At 41.0% G+C, this 19,088-nt stretch overlaps 1 protein-coding gene across 1 annotated transcript in view; it reads left to right on the top strand.

The window, feature by feature from the left end:
- Positions 1 to 19,088, top strand: part of TMEM132D (transmembrane protein 132D) — an 832,282-nt gene that overhangs the window by 507,936 nt on the left and 305,258 nt on the right. The window lies entirely within an intron of this gene.

Genomic DNA, 19,088 nt, shown 5'->3' with positions numbered 1-19,088 from the left:
TACATAATGATCTATCATCACAATCACACTTTACCAAATATTTATGAAATAATGTTTTCCTACTAATTTTGATATCACCTTCTGTAATATAAATATTCGTTATATGAAAATGTATATACATACACAAACACACACACACACGTGCGCGCACACACACACACACCTCTTTCCAAATTGTTTTCCCTGTTCCTCAGTCTATATTTGTTCCTTTGAGCCACGCAGTTTTACCTAGTATGGCTTTGCAATATGTGTTAATTCTTCTCTCTTTCCTTTCTATTTTCAAAATTTGTATAATTCTTAGTAGAACTGCGTATCTTATTCATGCATATAATTGTGATAACCACTTTTTCTCAAATTCCTTGGAAAATCTTACTGTAATTTTTTTTGAGATGTCCTCATTCTTTATTAGACAGGTAGATAGGTTCTGTGGCATGAATGTGTTACCCAAAGCTCATGTCTGGCAAACTGAATCACCAATGCACCATTGTAGAAAGGTGGGGCCTTTGAGAGGTGAGAAGGTCATGAGGGCTCTGCCACCACATGTGGATTAATGCAATTATTTCAGGAGTGAGTTAGCTATTGCAGGAATGGGTTGGTTATCGTGGGAGTCAGTTAGCTATTGCAGGAATGGGTTGGTTATCGTGGGAGTGGGTTAGCCATTGCAGGAGTGGGTTGGTTATCATGGGAGTGGGTAAGCTATTGAGGAAGTGGTTGGTTATTGTGGGAGTGGGTAAGCTATTGAGGAAGTGGTTGGTTATCACTGGAGTGGGTAAGCTATTGCAAGAGTGGGTTGGTTATCATGGGAGTGGGTTAGCTATTGCAGAAGTGGGTTGGTTATCACTGGAGTGGGTTAGCTGTTGTAGAAGTGAGTTGATTGTCGTGGGAATGGGTTAGCTACTGCAGAAGTAGGTTGGTTATCACTGGAGTGGGCTCCTGATACAAGGATGAGTTCAGTCCCCATGCCCCTGTCCTGTGTGTGTGCTCTTTTGCCCTTCCACATCCTGCCATGGGACGATGCAGCAAGAAGGTCCCTGCCAGATGTGGCCCCTTAATCTTGGACGTCCTAGCCCCTGGAACCATGAGCCAAATAAAATCTCTATTTATTACAAATTACTATCCTCAGGTATTCTCTTATAACAGCACAAAACAGACTAAGACAATCGTTAGATGGATGGATGGATGGATGGATGGATGGATGGATGGATGGATGGATACATATATAAATAGATATGCATCATCTAAGAAGTGTCCTCCTTAGGGAGAGAGGAGTAAACTCTCAGATTAATTTTTTTCATAATTAAAGCTTCCCCATGGAATGAGTTGCTTGGTGGCTAGGATGTAACAGAAGATCTTTATTTGGGTATCCAGTCTTCCCCAGCTGTAATATATACTACAATTACAATTTACATATCATGTGTCTTTCCCTAAGGTGAAGATGTGATCCTCATCATGCATAGCTAACCCCCTCCTCCTTTGCCTGTCCACACTATTCGGGCCAACCCAGATACTTTTCCATCATCTCTTATGATAGAATGAACAAGTTTCCTGATACTGCCCGAGGAGATATAAAGGCATGTCTGCTGATTGTCTTTTTGGAAAGGTTGTGCTTCTCACATACAAGAAGTGAGGCCCCGAGGAGAGCTGTCTCTTGCTCTGCTCCCTACAGTTTTAGACACAATCAAGTGAGGAAGTGATGTCTGGAGCTTAGGCAGCCATCTTGCAACCATGAAGTGACAAGCTTCAGGAGGAAAAAATCGAGCACTAAAGATAGTAGTTCAGAAGAAGGGAAAGATGATGGTATCATTGAGCTCCAGACTTCTTTTAAACAAAAAAATTCTCTATGATTTAAGCTACCATCTGTTCTGCTTTCTCTTACTTGCAGCTAAAAAGTGTCAGAGGTAGGCAGAGTTTATGTCTGTTTGCCAACAAACGTGTCTCCTGTCCTCAGCACAGTGCTTATCAAACAATAGGCATACAATTAATGTTTGTGGCATAAAAGCAACATGGGGTGTTGGGTCTGGCTGAGAGAACTGAAGCACATAACTTTCAGATGCTACATACGCCTGTTTTTATGGGATTTTTCCATGTAGAAAGGCTTTGGCCCCAAATAAAAGTCCCTGGTTGCAGAGGCCATCAACTCTGCCTCTTCCCGTGAGCTGTTGGTGTCTTGAATGCTTTCTGGCTCCACGGCCTGAGATGAACCAAAGTAGAGCTTAGTGCAGCCAATGCAGGTGTGAATTCTCAAAACTGGTTACTACTGTGGAACTTTACTTTCAGTTCTATTCTAGGAAAATTTTGGAAAGAAAAGCTTTGACAGATAAAGGACTGAAATTATTTGTGAAAATCATTCAATCAACCAATCACAATCCCTGATTATGTCAGACACATTTCTGGGCACCGGGAAAGAGACAGGAAGATACCATTTTTATAGTTTTCCTGAATTCTAAGTTCCCAGTTTCCTTTCTCTGCTTGTCTTCCATCCAAAGATGGGCTTAAAGAAATCATTTGGACCCGAGTGAGAAAATGTGAAGTTTCTGATGGATACCACTGTGATCGTTTTCCAGAGCTATATTTCATTTAGTTTTATGGTGTTTGTCAGAAAGTTTAAATGCATAACATAATTTAGACTGGGCATGTTTTAAAGACTCTTTTTCATCAAGACCACAGTTAAATCTAATTTCTGGCCCCAAGTGATAAACGCACACTTGGTGAGTGATGGGTATGGCAAACTCGGTCTCCCAGACAAGCAATACTCTCTTCTGAAAGCTCACAGGGCAAAGAAGAATTTACAAAAGGCCATTTGAAGAGGTTAATAAACATCTATTAAGTTATCTATGTTCAGATGTTCTGAGGGAAGTGAGCTGTTGAAAGTAGAAAATGGGGTCTATATACATCTTTGAACCAGAAAAGCAGGAAAATATTGTTGATATGCCTATGAGATTAAGAATGGGGTTTTTTCCTGCTTAGGACTTAGGAGAAGATATGAGATATTAAATAGATTCACCCACAAACCAATAAGTATGCTTAGGTGATACATTCCTAGTGAAAACAAATTTTAAGTCACAATCTCAGGTGTGCAAGCAATGTGACTGCCTTTATACTTCTTGGATACATTGTCAGAATACAAAAACCTAAAGACGTAGCAAACAAATAGGCAATATGGACATGTATTACCTCCATAAAAATTAACAAGAATATGATTTTTTTTGTATTTGCTCTTGGATATTTTTAAGAAATGAAAATTTTGGGGTATAAAGTCATCTTTAAACATGCCGTGCCTTTATGTAGAGTGTTGAGTTTAGGCTCTTTAAGAAAGAGTCATTAGCAGTGTGTGAGGAAGATCACAGGTTTACTTCTGTCTCTTAGAGAAACCCAAACTACTAAGCCCCCACCAAAGGAAAGCATGTCTATTCTCCATGGACTTCCCAAGTCCTAGTTCCTTGCATCCTGCGGGTCTCCTCCAGTCTCTTAGTGACCTTGTCCACATAGACAACAATGGCCCAGCAGCATTGAGTCCTCCTTCCAGCCAGTAGGAAAGGAAAAGAGGAAGTAGCACACAAGGCGGTTTCTCTTATGGATGTGACTCTGAAATTGTACAGACGTTCATTCTTATCTTCCATTGGCTTGAACTTGGTCACAAGTCCACCCCTAACCATGTGACTGCAGTGCATATGTGCCCAGTCTATAACTCGGGGGTTTTACTGGTAAAAGAGAGGATGGGAAATAGAGTGTGGGAGATAATTAAGAGTCTCCGCCACAACCTTCATCTCCAATCCCATTCTCCTACCTGCTGTTCCATTGGGCACTTCTGCCAGTATGTTTAATGTGTATCTTTTACATAAATGTGTTTATGCTAATTTTACATAAATAATGATAGTGGTATATCACTCCACCATTTTTTATTGAATTTGGTTTTGAGATTTATTCATACCAACACATACCTATATCTGTATGTATAGATACAAATGTATAATTGTCTATAACTACATAGATAGGTATATAATATATAGATATATAGATATACTGTCTATATTATATATAATATATACTAGATATCTATATAATATATAGATATGTAATATCTGTATGGTATATATTATATCTATATAATTGTATATGATATCTTATATACTATATATTATATACTTCATATAATATATACTATATTTATATGATACACTATATTATTTTATAATACATTATATAATATATACACATATATATGTTATATAATGTTATATAAATTATATATATAATTATATATATAGCCCTATGTACATATCAATGTATCAATATAGATATATCTATAGCAATATGTTATATATCTAGATATATAGAATCTAGATATATAGATTAGTATATAGATATATATTTTATCTATAGATATATAGATATCTATGTACATCTCTGTAGATGTAGATATACAGATATATCTATATAGATGTAGATATACAGACAATAGTATTTTATCTTATAAATACATCTCATATCCTTTTTATATATAAAAATATATATTCATTTGCAATCCACAGAAAAGAATGCCCATTCTTTTATTGCATATTTGCCTGTCTGGACATTTTTGTTGTTATTCCTTTTTCACTAGGATAAACGTTGTTGCAGTGAACATCTTTGTGCAAAACCCCATAAGAACATTACAAAAATATTCATGACCTTAAGTCCAGTAACTAAGTATATACCCATAAGAAATAATATAGATGGGGCATCAAGACCACAATTAAATCTAATTTAATTGTGAATGCCCATAAGAAATGGGTATATACTTAGTTACTAGACGTCAGGTTATGAGTATTTTCTGTTTTACCAAATACTGACAAATTCCTCTCCAATGTGGCTTTACCAGTTCAAAACCCCATCAGCCTCATATTAGAGCACCGTTCCTCATTCTTGCTATCCTTAATACTGTCAAACATTTCCATTTGTACCAATCTAATGGGTAAAAATTGCTACCTCTAGTTTTCCATAATGAAAATTAATTTCTATTTTGTATCTCCCATTATATTTGCTGATAGAATTCTCGAGGTAATTTGGGGGTACTCATATTTTTAGAGGAACACTTATATAGCCGTGTGGTGGATGGACTACGTATAGCCTCCATGTGATTATTTTTAAGAGCTTTATCAAAGCATAATTTACATTCCATAAAATTCACCCCTTCTGAGTATACAAGTCAAAGACTGTTCGTGTATTTACAGAGGAGTGTAACCATTACCACAATTCCATTTCAGAACCTTTCTATCACCCGCAAAAAATTCCTGTGAGCTTTTACAGCCAATCTATCACCTCTATCCCCAGTCAACTACTGAAGTTTCTGTGATAGATTTGCCACTTCTGGATGTTTTCTGTAAATGAAATCATGCAGTATGTGGTCTTTTTAATGTTATGTGTTTGAGCTGGCGTGGTGTCACATGTCATTACTTTCATTTGTGGTCATTGTATGTGCACAATCCAGCACCGCTGAACCTTGCACGCCACCCAGCCTCTACGCTACTAGACCCTGCTTCTCACAATCCTCCCCACGGGTATCCCGCTGTCTCCCCCTTCTCCAGGATGGCCTATATTTGGGAGTACTTTATTCTACCTATCACAGGAACCTCACAATAGTTTCTAAGAATTCATACAGGCCCCGAGAGGTCTAGCGGTTTCCTTAGTAGAGATTAGCGAGAAAAAAACGTATTGTCATTTTCGAGCCAACTGATCTCAATAATTGTGTTGACCAACTGGGTCAAGTACTTGGGCTTCAGGGTAGTATTTCTGTCCAGGCAGGCAGTCCTCATGGGCTCCTTTCATGTTCGGGGTTTGTATTCTCAGCTCTTACAAAAATGTATTGAGGGGAACAGTGGACAGCAGAGGATAAAATCTCTCCATGCGTCTGAGCAGAAAGTGTAATTGGCAGTAATAGCTGCAACTCCCACTCAGAGGCCAGGTTTTTTCCACCCATACTGAGGATTGTACAGTTTGATCAGTGGCACAGCATCCTCCGCCCGTTGCTGAAAAACGTGCAGGGCCACAAAACCACTTTGAGAATGCAGCCATTTCATTCCATTTCTAATTTTGCCTTGTTAAGGGGGACAGGGTGACAATGAAAACATTGTTGCTTTTTTAAATATCAATTTTAAAATGATGATCCTGTCCGGAAAAATATTTCTACTTGACAGCGGGGTGGGTGTCTTTTCTGAGAAGCCTGACAGATGAGTGGGGGAGTTTCTGGGGGGATGTTTCTGTTTCCCGGGGAATGTCCCAGCCACAGTCACTTCGGTAACATTTCTCGGCTCTTTCTGTTGCACACCTGTCACTGCAAGTTTTGATGGGCATTTCTGAGTGATGTATATTACCTGCAAGAGGAAAACAACCTCCGTTTGGCGTGTGTTGCTTGCTCAAGTGTTTAAGCTCGCTGGAGTTTATTTATCTTCATGAGGGGAAGCCACTCAGGACTTTTCAGGATGAGTTTTTGAAGTTTCTTAGGGGAGGTGAAAGACAATGGTTCTTATTGAGCCAAGTTTCTGAGCAGCAGCCTAAGGCAATTATGTGAACTGGGCTCTCCTCGAAAAGAAAACAGGAAAGTCAAAGACTAGCCTGTTGCTATCTAAACTGAAGCAGGTTAAGTGTGCCTTCAGCAAACCCCTTAATGCGCTCTCAGCCACCACCTTCAGCCACTGCGATTCTGGAAAGAAACAGGAAAGCATCCCCAAGAAGCCCCTGCATCTAAATTTTGATCCATCAAACCAGTTGCTCCCCCCAAAAAAGATGATTGACACTTTTAAACAACATCCTGGATAGGGCAAGCATTGGCTCATCCATTCCTTCACTCACTCACTCACTCACTCACTCACTCACTCACTCATTCATTCAACCAATGTGTATTGCCAGCCTTCACAAACACACACACTGGGCAAACATGGTAAGGAAGACAAGGCCCTTGCCTTCAAATCCGAAATTTCAAGGCATGGGCTGAATTTTTTGCACAGATAAAGCTTTGATTGGCCCATAGAGTGTGATTTGAGCCATTTGAAAATGTTAATTACATGCCTTGTTTGAAAAATCAGGAACTTTCCCTCTAAATATCTGAGCTTCTAGCATCTTAGGAAAAAACAAAATCTGTTCATTCCAGGACTATCTTTGCGCCTGTAACATAGATTGGAGGCACGTAGAGGTCGCCCTCTCCAGATGGGATGCATACCCTCCAAGTTTATCACAATCTGACACTCACAACAAGAGTGCCATGCATCCTCAGTGGGTCTTGTCTTTTATTTTCCTTGTATCTGGCCCTGTTATGTACTTGAATTACGCGTCAGTTTTTGCGGACATTCGAGTTTGCCATATTGGGTGTAGTGTAGATGTTTACAAATGGGAATATCACATCACAATGGCCCCAGAATATATGTGCGTCAAAATCACTGGGGTGAGGGTTGGGGGAGCGCTTGTTCCATTAAGGGTGATGGGCCCTGGTCTAGAGTCCCTGGTTTTGTATATATGGTAGGGCACCACGGGTTGGCATTTCTAATGAGGTCCCCAGCAACACAGCCGCCACTGGCCCGGGGACCACACTTTGTAAGCCACTGACCTCTCAACATTTTTGCAGGGAGGGTGTTATTAACAAATGCATGCTGCATGTGGGTGTGCAGGCCCATGAGACCAGAATCTCTTTGAGGAGGAAGGATCAGAGGAAAGGTCTCTAGCGTGCAAGTTCTGAAAATGCCTCCAGGGGACTCTGATTCCCCCAGTCTTGTTGTTCAGTCAGCTGGGAGCTTTTAAGAAATACTGAGGCCAGGCAGGGGGCGGTGGCTCATGCCTGTAATCCCAGAACTTTGGGAGGCCGAGGTGGGTGGATCATCCTGAGGTCGGGAGTTCGAGACCAGCCTGACCAACATGGAGAAACCCTGTCTCTATTAAAAATATAAAATTAACTGAGTGTGGTGGCACATGCCTGTAATCCCAGCTACTCAGGAGGCTGAAGCTGGAGAATCGCTTGAACCCAGGAGGCAGAGGTTGCAGTGAGCCATGCTCACACCACTGCACTCCAGTCTGGGCAGCAGAACGAGATCTATCTAAAAAAAAAAAAGTTAAAAAAAAAAAAGAAATGTTGATGCCAGGGCTCTACCCCCAGAACAATTTAATCAAAATCTCTTGGATTAGGACCCAAAAGGATATGCTGAGTTTTTGTTTTTGTTTTTAAAGCACGGCTGATGATTTTAATGTGTTACCAGGGTTGAGAACTACTGGACTGGGGTATGACAAATGACAAGATCTTAGTCCACAGGGCAGGGGGAGAAATGCTGAATTCTGAGACCTCACTGGGCTTGTCCAGGCTCTGCCCGTACAGGAGAACCTTTTGAGGGTGAGGTTCTCTGTCTCTCATTGCTCTGGCCTAAATCTGAAGATAACCATTTTGTTACTTTCTAAAAACTCTCAGTCCCTCTTCACATGCCTTCTCCCCTTCTAGAACTCCAGTTAGAGGCACGCTAGACCTTCTCCTCCTGTTCCATGTGTCTCTTTCTCTGCCTTCCCTCATCTCCCGAAGTTTGTTGTGGGAATCAAATCAGTTAATGCACTCAAGTTGAAACAGGTGTATTGCAAGCACACAATACATGTTATCCGTTGATAATTTTATTATTATTTCCTTATTGTTATCATCGTGTGAGGAAAAGTGAGGGCTGGGGAATGAACAACTTCACTTAAGGAAAACAATGAAATTGCAAGAAGTGCATTAGCGACAAAAGATTGGGAATGACTTTATTAGAACAAGGGATGAAGCGGCCATGAAAAGATTAAGGATCTAATGATTCAATAGTTATAAGAATTAACAGTCATAGAGTACATACTGTACTATGTGCTACGTATGCATGTGTGTGTATGAGTATTCGTGCATTTTGAATCATTTAAATCTCACAAATCCTGTGAGGGAGGGAATATTAAACTCCATATTTTACAAATAAACTAAGATGGAGATAATGAAAGTCATGAACACCACATCCACCCAATGGCATAGAGCCAGGTGTTACTGCTAAGTGTTTTTGTTAGTGTCAGAGAATGCAGTAAGGCCCCTGAGTTCATGTCCTCCCTCCTGAGGCCTCCTTTCCATACAGTGCCCTGGGATGGAAGGGGTTAATCAAGGTAGGGTCAGGTGATATGGACAGGGCAGAGCAATAGTCCCACAGTCACCAGCAGGACGAAGAAGGAGGACCAAGGAGAGAGGCCTTTGGAAGCAGCAGATAGGAGGCAGTTGCAGGCATGTGGAGACCAGGGCCCTTCTGGCTCCTTCTATATCCAAAATCAGCATAACCCTGAACTTCTCAGGAACACAGAGCACTCACTTTTTCTTTATGGTTAAGCCAGTTAAAGTCGAGTTGATGGACCTTTTATCCATATGCTTTCTAGCAAATTCAGAAAGATCAGAAACCTGTTTCTGGTAAGGAGTGTGGACTCCAGCTTGCCATGGAAGGAAAGGTGGGAGGTGAGGGTATGGACATTCGGCTAGGTAACTGTAGACAAGAAGTGGTCAGAGAGCAAATAGTTTGGGCTTTGTGGGGCACATGGTTCCTGCCTCAATTATTCAACTGGGCCGTTGTAATAAGAAAGGAGGCATGGATGATCCGTAAATGGAAGGGTGGAATGGTGTTCCAATAGACTTCATCAACAAAAACAGACGGAGGACCCGAGGTGGCCCATGGGCCAAGGTTGGTCAGCCACTGGTGTAGACCATGGTCTGCAGAAAAGCTATGGCAACTGGAAACATAAGGAGCTTCCAGGAGCACTTGAAAGTGAAGCACACAACAGCGACAATCCCTGTCACACAGTCTTCTCCCTCCCCAGCTGGTCCTGTGGTAGGATGACAACAAAATGCCAGTGTGCACCAACAGGAACGGCCACATCACAGCTCTCCTAGAAACACATCAGTGCGATGAAGGCACAGCTCAAACTGCCCATGGTAGAAGAGCAACTAAAAGCCTCACCATAGAATCAAATGGACTGTTTTTCAATCTTTACTCCTCTCCTGGTCAGCTATTTGGCCTCGGACAAAAACCTAGCCACTCTCTGCCTCCGTTTCTTCAACTGTGAGTGGAAGAAGTAGTAGCCCCTACTTCAAAGAGTTGTTTAGGTACGAAGTGAGTAAATACTCATTTAGCACTAGAACACATACAGGAAAGGGTCAATCTGTGTTAGCTGTTATTATTTATAACATGGTATGACTGTTAGTATTTGCATTTGCATTAGTGCTGGCATAGCGTTAGCAATGGCATTGTTGGTGTTAGTGTTCATATTAATATTAGTATCAGTTTAAGTGTTGGTATTGGTGTTTGTATTAGTGTTGGTGTTAGTATTCTTGTTAGTGTTGGTGTTGGAGTTAGTGTTAGTGTTGGCAACACTAACATTCATGTTGGTGCTAATGTTGGTGTTGGCATTAACATTAGTGTTAGTATTAGATTGGTGTTAGTTGGTATTATTGTTAGTATTGGTGTGGGTGTTCCACTTAGTGTTGGCACATAGTATTACTGTTGGTAGTTTTGGTGTTAGTGTTAGTATTAGCCTTAAGGTTTGTATCAATATAGTGTCAGTGTTGGTGTTAGCGTTGGTGTTAGTACTAGTTTTACTGTTAATGTATTAGTCTTGGTGATAGTGCTTGTATTAATATTAGTGTTAGTGTTAAATTCGTCTTGGTGTTAGTGTTAGTCTTGGAATTAGTGTTAGTATTCATGTTAGTGTTAATAATCGTGTTAGTTTTGGTGTTGAATTTAGTCTTGCTATTAGTGTTTGTATTAGGATTAGTGTTAGTGTTAATATTATCAGTGCTGGATTGGTGTTAGTATTGGTGTTGGTGTTAGTGTCGGCACATGGCATTAGCATTAATGTTAGTATTATTGTTAGTGATGGCATTAGTGTTAGTGTTATATTGCCATTGATGTTAGTATTATTGTTAGTGTTGGCACTGGCGTTAGTGTTGGCACATAGAATTAGTATTAGTGCTGGCGTTAGTGTTAGTGTTGGCATTAACATTAGTGTTAGTGTTAGAGTAGTGTTAGTGTTGGCACATAGTATTACTGTTAGTGTTGGCGTTAGTGTTAGTGATATGCTTGGTGTTGGTGTTAGTGTTTGTTAGTGTTGGTATTAATGTTGGTGTTTATGTTAGTATCAGTGTTAGTGACAGCACTGACATTGGTGTTAGTGTTAGTATTGGTGTTGGCGTTAGCACATAGTATTAGCACTAGTGTTAGTATTAATATTAGTGTTAGCATTAGTGTTAGTGTTATATTAGTGTTAGTGTTGGTGTTGGAGTTAGTTTTAGTGTTAGTGTTGGCACATACCATTGGCGTTGGTGTTAGCATCAGTGTTGGTGTTGGCATTCATGTTAGTGTAGTATTACATGGGTGTCAGTGTTAGTGTTCGTGTTGGTGTTTGGTGTTTGTCTCAGTGTTGGCACATAGTATTACTGTTAGTATTAGTGTGAGTATATTGTTAGTGTTGGTGTTAGTGATAGTGTTAGCATTGGTGGTTTTGGTGTTGGTGTGTTAGTGTTGGTGTTGGTGTTGGCATATAGTATTTGTGTTTGTATTATGATTAGTATTAGTGTTAGCATTGTAATTGGTGTTATTGTTAGTGTCAGTAGTGCTGGCATTAATTTTAGCATTGGTTTTAGTGTTAGTGCTGGCATTAGTGTTAGTGTTAGCATTTGTTTTGGTGTTGATGTTAGTGTTAGTATCCTCTGAGGGTTGAGAAGTAGGCAATTATGTTGTTCTTATTCCGTGGTACTTTAGCAACTGATACAGTTTCCATTAACTGGGCAAGAGAATGTTCACAGTTCCATTAAAGAGTGTCACATATCCTGCTGTAAACATGAGATCAAGGGTGTGTGCTGCCATAAGCTAGCTGGTCACTCAGGCCAGTGCCACTATGAGCCAGCAGGAAAGTGACTGTCCCAATAAGCCATTTGTAAAGACAAATCAGAGATAGGAGCTAAAAGGAGCAAGTGGGGAACTGTGTGCAGTGTGAGGTGCCCTGGCTGCGGTGGATGTTAGCTGAGAGGTCCCAGCGCTCACTCTAAGGTGTTGATCTTTCTGGGGCCTCTGTGTGCAATGTCAGAATTGATCCCCAGCCTCTTCCCCCACAGATCTTTTCTCTGGAGAGTCAGTTAAGTATGCACCAGGGGTTTGGCTGCTGGCTTGTTGCTCTCTGAAATTCACAGTCATAAAATATGCAACAGAAGATATTGTTTGCCTTCTGAGCAAACAATTCAAACTCTAAATTATTAAACCTGAAGATAAAATGGAGAGACATTTTTAGCAGTTAATCTTGCGTCCTTTACTCTCTTGTCAGAACATGGAAGATTTGATTTGTGTTTTCAACTAATTCTTGCTGCATATTTAAAGAAAGAAGGGAATTCCAATTTTTTTCTCTTGCAAATCAAACAGTTATATAGCACTCACTAGGCTGGTTGGTGGCCAGGAGGTAAATGAACAGTCTGTTTATTTTCAGGTCACTGGGAATAACCAAGATGTAAAACTTTTTTCCTCTAAGTGTCCTAGTAAATGTAGAATCCAGTATGTTTAAGAAGTACTTTAGGGCCAAGCGCGGTGGCTCATGCCTGTAATCCCAGCACTTTGGAAGGCCAAGGCAGGCAGATCACCTGGGGTCAGGAGTTCAAGACCAGCTTGGTCAACATGGCAAAAACCCTATCTCTACTAAAAACACAAAAATTAGCTGGACATGGTGGCACGCACCTGTAATCCCAGCTACTCGGGAGGCTAAGACAGGAGAATGGCTTGAACCCAGGAGGCGGAGGTTGCATTGAGCTAAGATCGTACCACTACACTCCAGCCTGGGTGACAAGAGCAAAACTCCATCTCAAAAAAAAAAAAAAAAAAGAAGAAGCACTTTAACAGTTTAAAATGCTCATTTGGATGGCAGGATGGACAAAACTGTGGATTCATAGGATGTTTTGTTATAATAGACAATTTGAGCTGAATGGGACTGTTTCAGACTGTGTGAGGAAATAAACATTTCTCTTGCAGGAGGGCTGATGGGCTCAAATCTAGTCAATGGAAAAGCTGCTTCCTTTTATAGAAACTCAGAAATTCTTTTTTTTTTTTTTGAGACGGAGTCTCGCTCTGTCGCCCAGGCTGGAGTGCAGTGGCCGGATCTCAGCTCACTGCAAGCTCCGCCTCCCGGGTTCACGCCATTCTCCTGCCTCAGCCTCCCGAGTAGCTGGGACCACAGGCGCCGCCATACCCGGCTAATTTTTTGTATTTTTAGTAGAGATGGGGTTTCACCGTGTTAGCCAGGATGGTCTTGATCTCCTGACCTCGTGATCTGCCCGCCTCGGCCTCCCAAAGTGCTGGGATTACAGGCGTGAGCCACCGCGCCCGGCCAGAAACTCAGAAATTCTTAACTAGAAATTCTTCACTAGGATTTTGACATGGAAGCATGTGCTCTGAAAAGATGGGAATACGGGAGAGTGTTGCCCCATGCTTCACAGATTGTCACGTACATGGGAACGCATCCCCTGGAGACTGTCTGAATGCAGAGCCTGGCTCAGGAGGGCTGCAGTGGACCAAAGTCTGCCTTTCTAACCAGGTCTAGGGATGCTGGCCCATGGACCACACTTGGAGTAGCCATGGACTTAGCTTGGGAAGAAGTGAAATGGATCTCTTTTCCCTTCTAAAATAATGCGGACGTGGTTACAGCCCCTCCTGGGCCACTTCATCATCGATATCATCAATCCCTGGAGAAAAAAAAAAAAAAGAAAAGCAGAGGATTGTTATTTCATTTGTTTTCCAGGAGCCATGAGTTTTGAGACTTTTTTTTTTTTTTTTTTTTTTGTCTGAAGAGAAGACTTTAAAAAGTGGTCTACAGCCCCGGGAGTTCTTCCTAATGTTATGCATGTTTTTATTCATTTTGTCTTTTGAGATTTACCTCGGACAGTGTGGTGGATCCCATCCCTCCGTGACATAATTTGTTGCCAGCCGCCATTTGTTTATTTTCACTTGTTTGTTTTGTTTTGTTTAAGTCACTGTTAAAGTTTCAATAAGCTCTTTTAAATGTTCAGTAGTTGACTTGGCAGCTGAGTGCTGCATTTTCATTTTTATACATAAGGTTTGGCTAATTAAAATGTCCTCCACCGTTGGTGCAACTTCTCTTTACTCATGAAGAGCATGTGTTGTGCAAGCCTTCAGAGCATTTCTCAGATCTTTTTTTTGCAATGTGTTATGTATTTTCGGCAATTCAGTCCTGAGCTCAGTGAGAGAGCCTTCTACAAAGTTTATGAGGTTCCACAGCTTTCGGGAGGCAGAGGATACTGGGTGACTGCGGTGTTGTCTGACCCAGTGTTCCTCAATTCTGGGTCCTTATGGGAATTATCCAGGGATGACCTGGGCCTGTCCAGACTGAGTGAATCAGGCTCTCTGGAATTTGGGACCCGGTCTTCTGTACTTCTTAAGTTCTCCACGTGAATCTGATGCCCAGTGAAGGCGAGAACCATTGTGCTAATCAATGCAAATCTCAACTTCAAAAAAAAAGGTTACCTAGAAGCCAGTCATGGTGGCTCACACCTGTAATCCCAGCACTTTAAGAGGCCAAGGCAGGTGGATCACTTGAGGTCAGGAGTTCGAGACCAGCCTGGCCAATATGGTGAAACCCTGTCTCTACTAAAAATACAAAAATTAACTGGGTGTAGTGGCATGCGTCTGTAATCCCAGGCTGAATCTAGAGAATCACTAGAACCTGGGAGGTAGAGGGTACAGTGATCCAAGATCACGCCACTGCATGCTAGTCTGGGCAACAGAGCGAGACTCCACCTCAACAACAACAACAAAGAGATTATCTAGAGGATTGACTTTGAAATGTAAAAATGTAGGGTTTACATGAGGTCTGAAACGGGCATTTCTGTATTTCTGTTGATTCTGTGTCAGTGCTACACACTGAAGGCTGATGGGCTTAGTGTTCTTCAGCCTTTCCAGTGAGAAGCTAAGAACTGCATTTCCCAGGGTCCCTTGCAGTGAGGCTTTCTGGGTGTGATTTAGATTTCCCCAACCAGAGGCACACATACAAATTTACATTTGGAACGTCGGTTGCATGGGGAGAGAGGCAGCGTATCTTCCGTTGCTGGTCCACACGATAGTGGGCAGCTCAGATGGGCAGCTCCTGATTTGGTGGGCAGCCTGCTGGACTCCACAGCTCCGTAATGGGGTCAGAAGCAGAGAAGCAAACTCCTCACTGTGCTTTGGGACTTATTCCTAGAAGCTAGAAACAGCCTAGCGACCCCATGATCCTGTGTGTCATTAATATTTCTCCACAAACAGAGTGGGTTGTGTCCTCTGCCACTAGGCCCAGACCAACAGAAAATACACACAGGAAGGTCCAGATTGAATAACAATTCTACCAAAAGACTGAGCAGAAACACAGACTGCAACAGCACCGCCAGCCATGAAATCAAACTAGGACTTCTCCTCCTCCTCCTGTCTTCGGGTATATGGCTCTCAGTGCAATAGATTGGGGTCTAAACATGTGTTCACCCCAAATCTCACTTTTGACTTTTTCAAAAGCCTACATATTCCTTAAAAAGAGCCCAGCTTTCTAAATCCCTTGCAAGGTAGACAAATGAGAAGCTATGGCGTAAAAATGGACTTTTGGTGCTTAGAATTAGGGTCTCCCTCTTCCCTCTTTGGCCAGTTCCCTTGAATCAATATTTTCTTTTACACTTGAGATTTAGGACTGTATGGTGTCTGTTTTCAAATGGTCAGGATTCCTGCAGTAGAGGGGCTGCACCTTTCATAAACTACCTACCTAAAAGCCATCTTGCTGGAGGTTCCTCAGATCTGGCACCATCTTTCAATATGATGGACAACTAACAATTATTATTTTGCTGGAGCAAGTCTCTAAGCTGTCAGTATTGCCTAGAGATGCTTTTCCGGTGATGATTATAGTAATACTTGATAATTGAATACCCCTTGTCAACTTAATGGACGGGAAGGAATTTAAGTGCTAAAAAAAACTGTGATCAGATGTTCTCATCTTGATTAAAATGGGAGCAGCTTGAAAGGTGGTAACTTTCAAAGAATGAGCCTTGTAAACCAGTCTCTGAGTTTATGTTTGGTTACCAGATAGAAGTGAGAAGGTTTGATATTTAAATGGACTGCGGGATTTAAATTATTTTTTGGTGGTAGAATGGAAATTGCACTTGCTGCTGAAATTTAATAGGTTTTCAAAATACAGACTTGTACCACCAGCAACAGCTTTTTAAAGAACACAGTAGAATGAGAATTGATGATCTACAATCGCACAGAGCAATAGCTCATGTTCAGTGAAAGAAGCCAATCACAGGAGCACACGATCTGTGTAATCATTTACATAAAGTGCCCAAACAGGCAAAACCAATGGATGCTTTCAGAAGCCAAGGAAGTGGTTGTGCTGGGCAGTGGGTAGTCAGTGGAGAGGAGCCTCTGGCACCCTGGTGATTTCCTGTGATTGGTGCGGATGCTGATTACAAGAGGAATTCATTTGGTGCAAATTTGTCAAGCTCCATACCTATACCACATGTGCCTTCCTGTAGGTTTAATATACCTCAGAAAGAAAGGAGAGGAGAGGAGAGGGGAGAGGAGAGAGGGGAGAGGAGAGGGTCTGAGAAATACAAAGGAGAGTGCAGAGAACTCTGAGTCAGACTGCGTGGAATCTGATCCTGGCTTTCCACTCCACAGCCACAGAACCTTGGGGAAAATCTTTCAGCCTGATTGTGTTTGAGTTTACATTTCATGCAAAATGGGAATCAATAAAAGTTTACCTATGAGATGGCAGTAGGCTCTCTGGAAGTGTTTCTTTAATAAAGTCTTAAAAAACAAAAAGGATGTCCCAAACCTGATTACAGTGAGAAGCTGCAATTTCAAGTTGCTTGGAAATGTGAAAAGAAGTGTTTTCCAATATTCTCAAAGGTAGATAATCCTTTCATGAGTCATTCAGAGCCTAATCTCCCTCTTTTTCTAGGTTTTATTTGGCACCTTTATCACTGCTTATTTGTATAGCTATAAGAGCTCATAGGAGAAAAGAAGAAATAAAATACTAATTGGCATAGTTGCTCTTAATATCAACTTTGGCTTAAACAGAAAATGCAGAGCCAGCAACGATGGTTTTGAATACAGTGGGCTTCTGGGATTGCCTGGATTTTATCCATATCCTTTACTCCTTTTCTCATTTCACTGGAGTGATCAAATGACTGGAATGATTTGTATCAAAGTTGCTACTACCAGGCTTGAAGGAGGTCTTTGATAATTTAGGAGGCCATACAAGTCACATTCTTTACATACTTATCCAAACAGCCATCTGACACAATTCTCATAGGATTCAATATCCATTTATTTATTCAGAAAGATTTCATCTAGCAACAAAAAATGGGTTGAACTAATGACATATGCAACAGCTTGGAAGAATCTTCAGAAAGTTGTGCTGAGTGACAAAAAATTCTAGTTCTGAAAGGTTACATACTGTATAATTCCACTTATGTAACGTTTTTGAAATGAGGTAAAGTTTTAGAGATGGGGAACACAATAGTGGTTGCCAGGGATTAGGGATGAGGATGGGGAACAGGAGAGGGCGAGGCAGCTATGGAAAGGCCACAGGAAGGAGCCTTGTGGGGATGGAACTGCCAAGTGTCTCAACTGTGGTGATGGAGGCACAAACCAACACATGTGATGATATGGTATAGAACTAAATAGACACACACACACACACACACACACACACACACACACACACACAAACCGTCTGCAACTAAAACCGAGAAATCTAAGATCTGTGGATTATTTTAGGGTCCATATGCTGAATGTGATATCGCACTACAATTCTAGAAGATGTTACAATTGAGAGAAGCTGGGCAAAGGGCAAAGGGATCTTTCTCTAATATTTCTTACACCATCACGTGAAACTACAATTTTATCAATATAAATTACAATTAAAAATACTTAATTATCAATATGATGAAAGTGGAGACTTTGAGTACAATCATTTTAAAATCACTTCCTATTATAAATGGAAATTTTTTTCTAGACGTTTGCCTGCTAAGTGAATTTTGAGGTTAATGAGCAGTTTATTATGCATTTGTGTTAGTTTTTAAAGCTGTATCTTATTAATTGCAGTTTCATGTAAATGGATGTTGTTATTACCATATTCTATTGAGTCTAAAATACCATCAATAATAAAATGCATTATTACTTTGATGACCAATAAGACGAAAGTTGTGTCATTTCAACTATAACACAATGTTTTATTTTTGTACTTAACGAAAGGTCTCTTTTAGACTCATTTAGACTCAACTTTTTGAAACATATGTCACTTTTATGTATACATAAAAGTAAAAAAAAAAAAGTAAAATTAATTGCTTATGGCATTTCCAACCTCTCCACGTTGAGTGTAACTTTTCTGAATCACAACTGTAAATTATCATGACCCGTTTCCCGAAGTGCGGCCTTCTTACCTCAACAGGCAGCATTTTGTGAAAAGGATTCTCGACTATTGTCTTCAGAATTTCTTTCCCAGAAATCACCACTCCTACACGTCAGATGTTGCCACTGTGTTGGTATTAACAGGAGATGTGAGTAGACAGATTTCAGAGCACACCAGGATTTGTGCTCCTCCCTGAAAGGTTCCTTGCAGTGGGTTAATGATTACATTGTCAAAGGGTTGCAGTCGCCCAGTGACAGCACCAGTAAAAACAGTCAGACTCACACATGCACAAAGACATCGTCATGCCAGGTTCAGAGATGTTAAAGACTCAACTATGCCAGGATAGGATAGGCCAGGGTATACTGAAATCTGGATATATGTCATTACCACTGGAGATGTGTCAGGTAATGTAGGTTTTACGATTAATTCTCAAACAACTCAACAGTTGTGTTTGCCAGTTATTATCAGTCCAGATGTCTTGCTGTGGACAGAGACATCTTTTCATTCGTTCATTCATTTATTCGTAGTTCATTAGTGGTTGCTGTCTCCTAGGAGACAGGCGCTGCTCTAAACACTGTGCAGTCTCTTTCCTTCTTTCTGTTCTCATCAAGTACAATGATTAAGCCTGTAATTTAACCACCCAT

Source organism: Theropithecus gelada, chromosome 11 (genome assembly GCF_003255815.1).
Source record: "Theropithecus gelada isolate Dixy chromosome 11, Tgel_1.0, whole genome shotgun sequence".
NCBI lineage: Eukaryota > Metazoa > Chordata > Mammalia > Primates > Cercopithecidae > Theropithecus > Theropithecus gelada.
Note: the sequence above shows the minus strand (reverse complement) of the source record. Positions and strands in the feature narration are given on the sequence as shown.